Source organism: Dasypus novemcinctus, chromosome 8, assembly GCF_030445035.2.
Source record: "Dasypus novemcinctus isolate mDasNov1 chromosome 8, mDasNov1.1.hap2, whole genome shotgun sequence".
Lineage (NCBI taxonomy): Eukaryota > Metazoa > Chordata > Mammalia > Cingulata > Dasypodidae > Dasypus > Dasypus novemcinctus.
The window spans coordinates 8,832,794-8,848,010 of record NC_080680.1 but is presented as its reverse complement, the minus strand read 5'-3'; the positions used below and the strand labels follow the sequence as shown (position 1 = coordinate 8,848,010).

General features: G+C 44.1%; 1 protein-coding gene across 7 annotated transcripts in view; it reads left to right on the top strand.

The window, feature by feature from the left end:
• The window catches only part of SYK (spleen associated tyrosine kinase), a 120,948-nt gene that overhangs the window by 61,592 nt on the left and 44,139 nt on the right, over positions 1–15,217 (top strand). The gene's annotated exons all lie outside the window — the stretch shown is intronic.

The window sequence follows — 15,217 nt, the reverse complement described above, 5'->3', positions numbered from 1 at the left end:
TTTGGGACTTGGGAATTGTCCTAATGACATTGCAATTTATGTTACATGTATGTAATCTAGGTATCTTTTAAAAAAAATTTTTAAGTATATATATAAAAAAAGAAATAAGATTTGAACTTTGGTCTTATGAACTCAAAAATTAGAAACTAGGTATTCTAAGTTCTGTTCATTGATATCATTAGTGACTCAATGCAAATTTAAATATTAGATGGCCTTGAAGACACAGGCCAACTCAGGGGTCAAGGAAAGGTAGGCAGTTGTGTTCCAGCCTGCGGACGTCAACTTGAACCCCTGAGGGTCTCTGGCCAAAAGCCACTAGTGAGGCTATGCCTGCTTCTGCACTTGCTTGTCACACCTGGCATCTCCAGAGGTGCTTATTAAACATCACAGATTAAAACTCTTACACTCTAGCCTCGGAGACTTCACCAGAAATGGTAACATGGCCTCATGCTCAGGCATGTCGATTAACGTCCAGCTGACTTTGCTAAACTTTTCCTAGAAATAGAAGTAGGTTTTTTTTCTGAGAATCCATCTGTTTAAAGAACTCACCTCAGCCTTTTTACCACATACCTCTTTTAAAAAAAGACAACACTCTTTTTTAGCAAGGGGTCTTCAAAACAATAAAGTCATGCAGGTTGACACAAAGCAGTGACAAGAGTGATGGTTTCTGGCAAGCAGGGCCAAGGGCTTTTCCACTTCTCCTCAAGTTTGGGCTTTTAACATTTTCTTAGCAATAATTCCTGACACAGATATCATGGGATTGCTTACATAGCTTCTTAGCCTGTGAAGTCAACCCAAAATAGCATAATCCAGAAAATGACTAAGCCCTCCCGATTTTCACGGGTTACAGTGCACCAGCTTTTATGCTGGTTGAGGAAGCACACGTCTGTTCTATTCAGAGTTGGCTGTGCATGAAAACAGGAGGCTGCATCCTTTGTCGGCCTGAGTCCTACTGCTGCCATCAAGAGGAGAGAATAAATCCTGTGCGGGGCCCAGGAAGCCTGTGTTTGACTCTCGTTTGACAAATGTCCTTTGTTTCCTCCCTGCCTTGCACAGATGAAAATCTCACCTGACCTCAGAACCTCTGTTTTAGTCAGCCAAAGCGGTGCTGATGCAAAGTACCAGAACTCTGTTGGCTTTTATAAAGGGTATTTATTTGGGGTAGGAGCTTACAGTCACAAGACCCGAAAGAGTCCAACTTAGGGTACCATAAGAGGTATTTTCTCACCCAAAGTCTGTTGCCACGTGTTGATGCAAGATGACAGGTGACGTCTGTGAGGGTTCAGCCTTCCTCCTTCCTCTTACAGCTCTGTGGCCCCAGCTTCTTCTGATCTAAGCTGTGGGTTGGCATAGGCTCATCTCTCTCCCCGGGGCTCGTTTCTCTCCAGGAGCAGGGACTCAATGTCCTGCTGACGTGGCCAAACAAAGCTGTAATCATGATTTAATCAAGTAAAAGTGAAACCTCTGAATGTAATACAATCAAAGGGGTATCATGCCCAGATGAGCAGACCACTTTACAAACACAATCCAATATCTAATTTTGGAATTATTAAACAATGCCAAACTGCTACAACCTCTCTCCTGGATATAGTTCTCCTATATACAGGTTTAGACAAGAAATGCTCAAACTGGGTGCCTTTCAAAGTCAGCTGGAATCAGAGCTGAGAAAGCGCAGGGAGGCCCCATGGGGGGAGAGGCCTGGACTTCTGTGTTTCCCCCCAGCACCTAGTGGCTCATCTTGGTGCTTGCTCTGCCTTCCATTGTCATCACCTGGCACTAAAGGCCTTGCTCTCTGACCTGTACCCTGACCCTGGGCGCAGGTCAGACTCTCAATGGCTGCCTCGGAATAGAGCGGTGCCCCTTAGTCATGCCATAGTGTGATTAAAGTGTAGTAAGAGCAGAGCCATGGGGCTGGTGGGACCCAACTCCGACAGCCAAGGCTCCCTGGGCACAGGGTTCCCGTTTGGAGGTGAAGGAAAGGTTCAGGTAATGGATGGTGGTGATGGTGGCCCTGCATTGTGAATACAGTTAGCACCACTGAATTGTATACTTGCAAGGGGTTAAAATGGGAAATGTTATGTTGTATACATGTTCCCACATAAAAATTTAAAACAAAGGAAAACAGGCACTGTCACCTGTTGAGCAACCTTATGCAAATGGCGGAACCTCCCAAAGGCTCACTCGGCTTCTTCCCCAGCTGTGAAATCAGTGGTGATTGTGCCTGTTATTTTCCTGAGAACTAAATGCAAATGGACACAAAGCACACAGCAGAGTGCCTGGTATGTAATAGACACACAGGAGATTTGATCTGACTTTTCCTGTCTCAATGCCTCAATGCTCTCCTTTCTCCATGATTTGCACTACAGAGTCACATCACCAGGCAATGTAATGTGTGTGTGTGTGCATGTGTTGTACAGTCCTGTGGGATTTTTTACAAATTTTTATTCCAATAATTTATTTACAATCTAAAATTTCCCTTTTAAACCACGTTCAAATACATAATCCAGTGGTGTTAATTACATTCACAGTGTAGTACTACCATCACCACTATCCATTACCAAACTTTTCCATCACTGCAAGTTATGTTTTTTTTTTTTAAGCAGAAGAAAAATTGTGTAACCACCCAGAAGGCTTTAATATTTGGTTATTTTATTTCAAAGCATTTCTTCCTCAAAAAGTATGGAATTGGAATGCCAACTGAGGTCACTTAGCAACTTAGCTGCTGCTATGATCAATGGAGTTTTCTTTCAGAAGGACCTTGGATGTGTTATGTTCAACATGGTTTCTTGTAAATGTTTGAATAGTGTCAAATATATTTAGAGTATGCAATGTTTGCCGTTAGTATCAAATACATCCCAGATCTTAAGTACTTTCTAGCATAGGGCAGGGTCAGCATCAATGAATAAAATAAGTCTTTTAAGTCCTGGTTGCCTTGACTTTGGTCCAGGTTCTTTCTTCTTTAGAAATGTGTTCCTGAGTCCCTTCCTTTCCCTGTCTTCCCTTCCTTTATCTTCCCTTCCCTTCCCTTTTTTTTTAATCCTTGCCCCCACCTGAGATGGCTCCCTCATCTGTCTGCTCATTTTCTGCTTCTTTAGGAGGCACTAGATACTGAACCTGGGATCTCTCATATGTGGGAGGCGAGTGCCCAGTTGCTTGAGCCACTTTTGTTCCCTGCTAGTTGCATCATCTGCTGGTTGCAGCGTCTGCTGGTTGCAGCATCTACTCGTTGCAGTGTCTGCTTGTTGTGGCATCCACTGGTTGTGTCTTCTGCTGGTTATGATGTCTGCAGGGTCTGCTGGTTGCATTGTCTGCTTATTGCAGTGTCTGCTGGTTATGGTATCTGCTGGTTGCTGCGTCTGCTCATCTTCTTTAAATGGTACTGGGAACCAAACCTGGGACCTCCCATGTGGGAAGTGGGTGCCCAATTCCTCAAACCACTTCCCTTCCTAAGCCAGAAGTTTTGAGTGTCCTACTATAGACCAGCTCCACATCCTGCTGGCTTCCTGGTATGGATGTCTCCATTTCCCCATCCAGAGAATGCCGTCCTCTCCCTCTCACCACAGTGGTGTCTGCTGGTTCATTCCCAGGCTCAGGTGGGCCCAAGCGCTAAATCCCAGATCTTGTACTGAATACTCCAAATTTGCTCTATTTAAATGTCACTTCATAAAACATTCCTTATTTTTGAATGAATATCTATGGCTCAGTAGAAAAGCAGGATCTCTGTATTTGCATCAGAACTAGATTCAAATCACTGCTGAGTTTCTTTATTTAGCAAGTGGGGTTACAATCCCATCCCAGCCTTTATTGTCCTGTGATAAGGACTAAAGCAGATCCTGGGACAGGCTCAGAAAAGCTGTTAGTTGCCTTCTGGCACGATTCTATTTTTTTAAAAGAAGCTTTAGATCACATAAGTTTTACATAAAAAAGATAGGGGATTCCCATGTGACCCAACCCCTACCCCTCCCACACTTTCCCACATTAACATCCTTCATTAGTGTGGTACGTTTGTTACAGTTGATGAACACATATTGAAGCACTGCTATTACCTATGGACTATAGTTTACATTATAGTTTAGACTCTGTCCCACACAATTTTGTAGGCTACAATAATATATATATGGCCTGTATCCACCATTGCAGTATCTTGCAGGACAATTCCAAATGTCCAGAAAATTCCCTCATATTATATCTATTCTTCCCTCTCTCTTCCCTCAGAACTTCTGGTGGCCACTGCCTTTATATCAGTGATAAAATTTCTTCCATTGCTAGAATATTAATAAGTCTACTTTAGTCCATTGTTCATTCCCATCTTGAGGATTTTGAAATGGTGATGCCACTGTGTTTCTGATTGAGAGTGGGCTTAGATCCCATGGGGCAGATTGATGGAACTATCTTGATTCCAGTTTCAGACACTCTCTGTTTCTTGGGGTGGGCATTGTCTTTCATCATCTCCTTGTTAGTTGTCCTGGGTAAGTCTAGTGCACTGGAGAATAGGTATTGTAACTATGCTGAGATTCAGGGCTCAATTGGCATATGGACTGACCAAAGATTTAAGTCTCTGGAATATATGTGTATCAAGTATAATGTTAATTATAGGTTCAAAGAAAGGGCAGAAGAACCATGTATAGGGAAACTATAAATGAGTCTATGCTACAATGAGGAGCATAAATTTCAAAGTAAGGCTCACTGATAGGGTGCTGACCTCCTGAGCTTGTCTGCCCTGGTTAAAGTATCTGGATGTCTCTAGAGTCCACAGGAGTCAATGAGATCCTTCTGAGACGTGCATAAATGTAACCTCTAGAATGACCTGACTCACTTTGAAATCTCTTAGCCATTAAAACTCTTTTGTAGTTACCATTTCCCCCTTTTGGTCAAGGTCTTTTTCCAGATGCATTGCTAGTTGGCACTTGGTAATAATCCCTCGGTGCCAGGGAGGCTCATCCCTGGAAGTCATGTCCCAGCAGAGGGAAGGTAGTGCATTTCTATGCTGAGTTTGGCTTAGAGAAAGGCCACATTTGAGCAAGAAGGAGGTTTTCAGGAGGCAACTCTTAGGCAATCTATAATACTAAGCTAAATGTCAATTTCACAAGAAATGTTCATAAGTACAATCATAATATCAAGGGTCTGTCATAAATGTCTGTCTTCCTTCACTAGACACTGCCCATGTACTTGGGGGATTCTTGCCATCCTATTAAAAATGTAGCAGAACTACCCAGGATGGGAATTCAATATTCTTTTGATTATTATGTGGGTCTCCCCCACTGAGACAACAGTCCATTAACACTTGAACATACTCATATGTCTTAGATTCATGCACCAGATGCACCCTTCCTCACATATCCCCCACCACTGACATCCCACACCAGCAATCCTCCCCTGCCACAGTTGTGACCCTTCAGTAATACAAAACTTCTCTAAAAATGAAGCCAACAAATAAAATTAATAAGAAAATGAAATAATAGTAATAATAGTTTTATATGGATTCCCATATACCCCGTGCCCTCCCCTTTTCCCCCTTTCCCCTATTAATTACATTTTTACATGTGGACGGTACATCATTTACAACTGAAGTACAAATATTGAAGCATTGCTACTAACTGTGATCAATGGTTTACATTAGGGTTTACATTTTGGACCATATACTTTTATAGGTTTTGATGAAATTTAAAATGAATTTTTTTGTGTGTGTGATGTACTGGGGCCTGGGAATCAACCCAGGACTTTGTATGTAGGAAGTCTGCACTCAATCGCTGAGCTACACCAGCTCCCCCTAGTACAAGCTTCTTAGGACCTTATTCAGGTTTTCCTAAAGGATGTGTCTGGAGCCTATTTCCCAGTCCTTTAAATCAACTTGTCCATTCTGTAGACCAGCATTTATTGGATTCCAAGATTGCATGAGGCAATTGGCATTATTCATTTTGCTGGATTATTCTATTTTGGATTGACTTCACATGCACTGCCTGGGCATTGGAGATGAAAAGTAAGCTATGTAAGTCTTTGTAGAACCTGCATTGGAGCGACTGTTAGATGATGAATAACTGAACAAGAAATACATATACATCAGATAAGTAAGGGAAGGGAGCATGCTGGGTTAGGGTACCAGGTTCCTACTTTATAGTAAGGCGGTAAGGAAGGGAGCTTCCCTGAGAAGGAGACCTTGAACTGAGGCCTGTGCAGGGAGGGAGTAGCATGTGCGGGTACCCTGAGACAGGTGCATTCTGAAGGCTCAGGTCACTGTGGCTGGTGCAGAGTGAGAGGGGGAAGGGGTAGGGATGAGGACTGGGCTGCTAAAGGGGTGGGGGTCGTGGGAGGGCTTCACTTTGGCTAGTCGGAAAGCCTTAGGGAGGGTGCAGCAAGGTCTAACTGATGCTCCATGGGAGCCATCTGGCTGCTGTGTAGCGAACACACTGTAGAGAGCTGGGGTGCAGGCACATTTGGAGCCCTGCTGTGCACATTCACGAACATTTGATTTTTTATGGGGATTTCAGGGCCTTCATCTTCTCATGCCCGAGCATGAGAATGGCTTTTATGACTGTTGGGAGGAAGGAGTGGCATGTGTGCTGGGGGGAGGGGAGTGGGGGCAGGCATGGTGCAGTTTCCCACACATCCTTTCTGAAGCCCTGTGTCATTTCTGTGCAGACACTCCCTTCTGCTCTGAGCCTGTTTATTTTGGGGAACAGGAGTTCTTCTCTGTCTTGTCCTCCAAGAGCATTGCAGCAAGGTAGAAGGCAGGATTCTGGGGCTCGTACTGCAGCCCATGGCCCTGGACTTCATGAACCAGCTTCCCCCCAACCCTCTTGGTAACTGATGGATCATTGCTGTGGTTTGCTTTCCCCCTTTTATCTAAGTTAGTGGCATCCAGTCAATGAAGCAATCAAAGGTATATCCAACAACTCCATATTCTAGTTGCTGTGATATAAAGAGGATGAGACATCTGTCCACAAGTTTATAGCCTCATGGTGGGGAGAGATAGATAAAATATTATAATACCTTGCAGGAAGTGGAGCTATGGGCAAGGCTCTGAACCCAAACTAAGGGAAACGGTTTCCCTGAACCAAGTCTTGGAAGGCAAATAATCAGAGGACAGAAATTGCCAGGCAGCCTTCTTGTGGATTTTCCACGCTGCCCCGTCTTTCTGCTCCGTGTTGACTGCTGCGTGTTGACACTTGCACTCCTTCCTGCCCGTCACTCCCTGGTGCACCCCCGCCTGCCTGGTCACCATTGGTCTCACCCACCGGTGCTCTCACACCTTCCACCTGCCCTCCACTGCTCTCCTTAACCTTTGACCTGCAGCCCACTCCCCAGCGGAAGTCAGGACCCTTATCTTGGGTCTCCTGCAGTGCCTAGCAAGACCTTAAGAACCTACAAGGCTCATGGTTCTAGAAGCAGAACCTAGTTTTTTTAATACACTTTATTAACTTGTTTTAAAACAAGGTAGTCTGTGGAACTCTGCCAGTGCAATGTCTAACCCTTTGAAGGAAGTTAGTGACTATAAGCTGAACTTGAACCCTGAATGAATATGGGCACTAAAGACCCAGTGAAACCTGCATGATCTGGGATGACTGGTGGTTTTCCTTTGGGACTAACGCTGATGGTCAATACAAGAGCTCATCCTGGCTTCACTGATTTGCTCTCCAGTCCAGTGCAGCAAGAGGCCACCCTTGGGAAAAGATGCATTCTTGCTGCCCAAATCAGAGGAGATCTTCCCTGCCATCGTATCTCAAGTGGGACAAGAGGAGCACAAGGGAACTGCCTCTCTTCCTTCCCACCTTTCCGATCTTTATCCTCCCTGAGTCTTCTGGAGGTGTGCTCGAACTGCTGCAGAGGAGGCCGTTTTCCTTACCTCTTCTTGTTGTTCTTTATTTCTGGAGGCTAAGGGTTGGAGAGACTTTAGGGACCAGGGAGAGGGGGTGTTAGAAATTGACCAGCTGCATTGCTTGGGAATAGCGCTTTCTGAGCTACCAACGTGCTCTTTCTGTATATGTCACAAACTGGAGAGAGCCAGGTGTTTTCTTTAATCTTGGAACGTGGGGGAAGGAGGAGGCCATGGGGGAGACTCAGTCTATCCTCTGTCCCCTGCTTGTCTCACCGAGAAGGGACGAGGGCCCCAAGGGCCCAGATGACTTTTACAGCTGTGCAGCTAGTGGGGCACTGTCTGAAGGACTTGAAACCGGAAGGTTTGTGTGGAGTGTGGCAGCATTGTGCATTCTTGCCTGGCGTCCACGGATTTTGGATGAGCCATCTGTCAGGGGGTCTCTCTTGAACTGACCCCATCAGCCTGGGATCGGCAATCCCCTCTTCATTCCCAGTGTGCTATGAACCACAAGCCTGCTTCAAGGTCTTTATTTTCAAGATTCTGGAGTTCCAGTTCCTACCGTGGCTGGCAACAGAGTCGTTTTCACTTTCCTCTCCTTCTCCAAGGACGTCCTTTGATCCCTTTGATGACTCAGGGACTCAGCATTTTTGTGTCACAGTCACTTAGTCTCTGCCAGCCCCTGTGCTTTAACTGGGATAGGAGCCATGAGGCAGGCCTGTGACCAATACTTCAACGCAACTCAGTGAATATTTATTGCCTAAATCAGTGAATTGCTTGGGTCCATTGCTATCTCCCCACCACCATTTTGCTTCCCAGTCCCTGAAGTGTTACCATCCTAGAGTAGTGTGTTGCTCACCATGAGTCTATGATGATGGAATGAAATGTGGATTTCTGAAACTCTCTCTGTCTCCTCTTACATATTCATTGATGCATAGTTGCAGGCTAAAGCACTAGACATAAAAATGCTAAACAATGAAACAATGTCCTCAACCATTTGTAGGATTCCTCTTTTGGGGGAGTGTTTTTGTTTGCCAAAGCTGCCAATGCAAAAATTACCAGAAATGGATTGGCTTTTATAATGGGGATTTGTTAGAGTAAAATCTTGTAGTTTTGAGGCTGTGAAAATGTCCAAATCAGCATCATCAGAGATGCTGTCTCACCAGAGGTCGACTGCAGGTGATTCTGGAGTCCTGCCAAGTGGCAAGGCACGCAGCCAGCTCTCCAGCTGGGACTCTGCCTTCTCCTCCGGGCTGCTTTCTCTCCAAGCTCAGCTGTGGGAAATAAGTACATGGCAGGGCTCATCTCTTCAGCTTAGATCTGCTCCGTGGGCCCAGCTTCTCAGGCACCTCTTTCTGTGCCTCTGCTCCGGTGATTCCAGCCTCCAGTCTCTCTCAGCCTCTCAGGGGTCCTCTCCACCCCCTCCCACCTGTAGCTGATCCTGGAGTCCTCTTTCACACAGCAAGGTAAAACAGCAGCTGTCTTTCTCTGTGGCTGTTTCTGCTTTCAGTTCTCTGTTTATGTAAGATCCATGAAGAGGATGGGGTCTAACCTGGGTCGTGCCTTGCTGACATAGTCTAATCAAAAGTAACCTAATCAAAGTCCCTCAACTGAATCTAATGCAATCAAAGGGTCCCACGCCCACAGGAATGGGTTAGTTCAAAGAACATGATCTTTTCTGGGATTCTACAAAACTTCAAACTTCCACAAGGAGGAAACAGTATAGCACAGACACTCGCCATCAGACGGTCTGGAATCAAATGCTGACCCCAGCCTTGTAACTGGCCACACAACCTTGGGCAGGTTACTTAGTGGTCTCTTGTTCTTCATTTCCTTGACTAGAAAATGGGCTTAATGACCATACTTACCTCTTAGGGTTATTGATAGTTACATATTATAATAAACAGAAAACGTGCATAGAGCACCAGCACCTCTGAAAGCTTTCTCCAGCAGCGTTCAGGAAATGGCTGTGCTGGTGACATGCTCTTAAATATCCTGTCTTCAACACAGACCCTTCTCACCTCCACAGCCCAGATGTGCGGATGACCTGGAGTCTTTGTTCTGCAGATGGGAATGCCAGGAGGGGCTCCTTTATCCTTCTCATCCCTTTGTCAGTTTGCCAGGGGTATGTTTATTTTTATTCTCTGGTTGTCGAGATATAGAGAGTCTATGTTCCTGGTAGAAAGGGATTCCTATTTGGCTTTTTCTATTTTTAAGAGGTAGATTCAAATAAAGAATACTTATTTCACAGAAGGGATTGAAAAGTGTACTTTTGTACTGCACATTGTAAACAAATCGATAGAAATCTACTGGTAGGGGCAAACAAAATCCCAGACGTTCTTCTTAATGAATTCCTGTCTATTGAAAATGTGATATCTTAAACATTCAAATGCCATCGTTCCAGCCTGAGAACATTACCCTGAAAACATTTATAAAAACTGGCCTCAAAAGTTAAAGAAAGAGTTTCCTAAAACACACACCACTATGGCCATCAGACTGAGAAAACATTTAGGGAAATGCAGTGTATTTTTAAAATGACAAAACCTAAATTAGAACCTAAATCTTCTTTGATGCAATTTCGAGTGCAGAAGCTCGAAGGGACCTTCTAACACATCTGGGGCAGCTGCCCAGGCTTCTCCCCTCTTGAATTGTGTGATATCCAAAGGCAGAATTCCTGAGCCCCCAGGGCTCTGAGAGCCTAGTGGGTCTAAAACCCTTGTTTTCCAAACAAGAGCCCAGCAGAAGCTCAGGGCGGGACGCCAGGGCCCCTGTGTCTGGGCTGAGAGGAGTCTGCAGACAGCAGTGAAAGCATTGTCCAGACACTATGCCAGGCAGGACACGGGGCTGGGCCACGTCCTGTGCTGTATCAGGAAACGAAGGAGCTTCTCACCACCCTTCGCCCCGGTCTTCTGACCCCACAGCCCAGCCGAGTCCATTCAGGGAGTGAAAGCACTGGTCAGGGGCTTTCCACATGTGCTTGAAGGAAAGCTGGATATGCATAATGTGTACGTATCTCTCGAGCATGTGTCCTCTAGATGTGGGCTGTGTCCAGATGAGAGAGCAGTGTGGCTCTGTGGACCCTTCTCACTGTTTCTGTGGCCTTTCTAGAGACAGTGGCTGATGGTTCTGCTTTTGGCCATGCTGGGTCCCTGTCCATGTCTAGACAGGCGCCCCAGGTATGGAGGCTTCCAGATCAGGCCAGGCTGGTGGGGGGAGCCTGGGCGCTGCGTCCTCGATGACGCCAGGGACAGAGGCTGAAGGAACGGCCGGGGGAGGGAGGCACGTTGCCTTGGCCCGCCAAGGTCTCCGTGATGGCAGATTGCTATTTTGAGAAGCTTGTCACAACTCAGGTGTGAGTGAGAAATGAATGTGTTAGGAGAGGGAAAGAAATCTCCTTTTCCAAAAAGTATGTATCCTCTCCTGTATTTGCTAAGGCCGCCATAACCACATGCCACTGATTTGGGGGGCAGAAATGCTTTTTCTCACCTCTCTGGAGGCCAGAAGTCTGGCGTCAAGGTGGCTGCAGGGCTGGGTGCCCTCTGAACCTTTGAGGGGATGATCCTTGCCTCTCCCCCTTCTGTGTCTGCTGACCGTTTCTTAGCTTGTAGATGGCCCACTCCAGTGTCCGTCCCTCCATGTCTGTCTGTCCCTCTGTCTAGATTTCGCTCTTCTTACCGAGCCCCAGACATGTTGGATTAGGGCTCACCCTAGCCACGCTTGACCTCATTTGACCTGATCACATTTTCAAAGGCCCCATTTCCAAATAGGTCGTTAGGACTTGCACATGTCTTTTCTGAGGATGTGTTTGTCAGTTCAACTCATAGCACCCCTCAAAGGAAGGGTCAAGAAGTTAGGGGGCCCAAAGCATAGGCAATTTGGAAACCCACTTTAAAAAAAACAAAAAATAATACTAAATGAAGTCTAATGTTGTATATATATATTTTTTAATGAGGAAAAAAACACAATAAAATACAAGTTTTTAAAAGCTGGTAAATACTACAAACATACCAAATTTAGGAAAGCAATATGAATTTTTAACTAACTCCCTGCCTCCTGTAGAGCTCTATAACACCTTCTGTTTCCTGCCTCCTTTACTGCAGAGTGCTTGACTGCCTCTTTGGACAATAATTTTGTGACATTATTTCCTCCAGATAGAAAGAAATGGTAATTCTGTCCCTCCTCTAGGTTCCCAACTCAGTATTAGTAATGTCACGTCATGTACATTTTTAGGATTGTTGTCAACTTTGGGAAGGGAATTTAGCGTGGACAAGAATGTTTTTGTGACTAAAATAACTTACAAATTATATAAAACCTAAGAACTTGCCAGCACATCGCCAGGCCCTCTTGGCCTTTGGTAGGTCAAGCTTTGCTCATTAGCCCTAAGAAATACCTCGCTTTCATGGTTCTTGTGCCCCAGCTTCCAATCACTTGATTTGTGCAGTATCATCTCGGCCAAAACAGCATGCAACATGTCTTTTATTCCATCCTATAAATATTTTTTAATGAAAATGCTCTACCAATACCACCTTGTGCAAAAGAAAAAAATATGAAAATGTCACCTTCTTCATTTTTAGTATCCAGGAGGTAAATATTTTACTGTTTTTTGTTAAAAGTTCTTACAAGTCTTACAGATTCAAGAGCAAGTTCAAAGTGGACCTTAAAATTGACGGTTACTCTTCAAAGAGTTGAATTTGTATTAAAAAGAAACAGTAGTGCTTCAGATTTGTTAAAGGAGTCATCAAACTAGGAAATCACCAGCACCACTTTAGTTGTGGTTTCTACTTTCTGATTTTAGAGAAATAGTCCTTAGTTCAACAAAATACTCGTGCATTCAACCAGATTTGTGCCAGACATTGGGATTGGAGATGTGGATATTGAGACAAATACAAATAATAATCCCTGTCCTCATGGTACTTATAGTTTAAGGGTGATGATGTTAAACTCAAAAGGACTCATGTTTTTGTAATCTAAAGTTTCTTTAAATATAAAAACTTAAAAAAAAAAAAAGGACATACCGCTAAGTGCAGGACATATGACGAGGTGTCCTCAGCATCGTGGTAGTGTCTTACAGACTGATGAAATTTGTGACTCTGTTAGAATCATCAATTCTTTACTAGAGCCATTTTCCAGTTAGTGAACAACTTTCTCAGTTGTTTCTCCCCTCCCCTCCCCTCCCCTCCCCTCCCCTCCCCTCCCCTCCCCTCCCACGCACACACATGCGTTCACTCACTGATTATGCCTCTTAAATCCAGGGCCCTGTAGGAAACCCTATAGGATAAAGTATAGTGAACAACATGGGCGGATGGTCCTGAGAGGGCATATACCTTTTTTTATTATTATTTTATTTTGAAAGAAGCTTTAGATTACATAAACGTACATCAAAAATATAGAGGATTCCCATATACCCCACTCCCTCCCCATCCCCCACTTTCCCCCATTAACAGTATCCTTCATTCGTGTGGTACATTTGTTACAATTGGTGAACACATATTGAAGCATTGCCACTAACTGTGGACTATAGTTTACATTAAAGTTTGCACTTTGCACCACACAATTTTATAGGTTTTAACCAAATGTATAATGGCATGTATCCGTCATTGCAATGTCATTCAGGACAATACCAGTGTCTGCAAAATGCCCCATGTTACATCTGTTCTTCCCTATCCCACCCCTCAGAACCTCTGGTGACCAGTCTTTATAACAAAAGTACAAGTTCTTCCACTGTTAGAATAATAATAAGTGCACTTTAATCCTTAGTTGCATTCCCCCTTATGTTTGTTCATTCCTCAGTCTTGAGGATTTGGGATGTTGATGCCCACTCTGTTTCTGATTGAGAGGGGGATTAGATCCCTTGGGGCAGATGGATGGACCTGTCTTGCTTGCAGTTGTACTTACTCTCTGTGTTTTGGGATGGGCGTTGTCGATCATCATCTTTTTGTTATTTATCCTGGGCATCTGATGAACTGGAGAGTAGGTGGTGCAACTCTGCTAAGATTCAGGGCTTAACTGGCGTATGAACAGACTGAAGAACTAAGTTCCTGGGACATATATTTAATGAGTATAGTACTAATTATAGGTTCAAATGAAAGGAGCAGAAGAGCCCTGTGTAGAAAAATTATAAATGAGTCTAACTCTGTTACATTGGGGAGCATATATTCCAAAGTCAGGCCAATTTACAGTATGCCAAATTCCTGAGATTGTCTGCCCTGCCTATAGTGCTTAGATGTCTCTAGAGCCCTCAGGAGCACCCCTGCTTGTGGCACTGTTTACTGTGGCAGTCAGTGAGGTCCTCCTGAGATATGCGTAAGCATAACCTCGGGAATGACCTCCTGACTCACTTTGAAATCTCTTAGCCATAAAAATGCATTTGTATTTAATATTTCCCCATTCTGGTCAAGGACTTTTTCCAGAAGCATTACTAGTCAGCACTTGGTAATCATACCAGGGAGGCTCATCCCAGGAGTCATGTCCCACACTGGGGGAGAGGGAGAAGGTAGTGCTTCTATATGCTGAGTTTGGCTTAGAGAGAGGCCTCATTTGAACAACAAGAACTCTTTTAGAAGGAAATTCTTAGGCAATATATATTAATAACATGAGGCTAAGTTTCAATTTCACAAGAGCAAGTTTCATAAGTACAAGTAACAATATCAAGGGCCTGGCGTAATGGTCTGTCCTCCTTCCCTAGGCATTGCCCATTTACTCAGAGGATTCTTGCTGCTATTGGTGAATGTAGCAGGACTTCCCAGGAGGGAATTCAATATTGATTCAATTATTGTTTGGGTCTCCACCTACTGAGACAACACCCAGTGACCACTTAACATATTCATATGCTGCAGAGACACGCCACAGGTGCACTCCTCCCCACACATCCCCCCATCACCAATGCCCCACATCAGTGATCCCCTCCTGCCACAGCTGTGACCCTTCTGTGATCCAAAATCTCCCCAAACAAAAAATAAAACCAATAAAAATAAGAAAATTAATAATAAAACCAATAAAATAGAAAAATAAAAATTTTTTCAGTTTGTCTTTCATCACCGTGAATCTGTTATCTTTTATGTACAGGGACAATTTCTTTCATATATTCCCCCAGTGTCTTATTTTTTTCACTTTATCTTCAAAGAGGCTTTAGGTTACAGAAACATTACATAGAAAATATAAGGGATTCCCATATCCAAGCCCCTCCCCCTCTCCCACTCTCTCCTATTAATAACATCTTACATGAGTAAGGTAGATTGTCAAAATTAATGTACAAATATTGAAGCATTGCTACTAACCATGGTCAGTGGTTTACATTATGGTTCACATTTTGCACCGTACATCTTTATAGGTTTTGACAAAAATTTAAAATGGCCTGTATCCATCATTACAAGATCATGCAGAACAATCCCAACACCCGGAAAA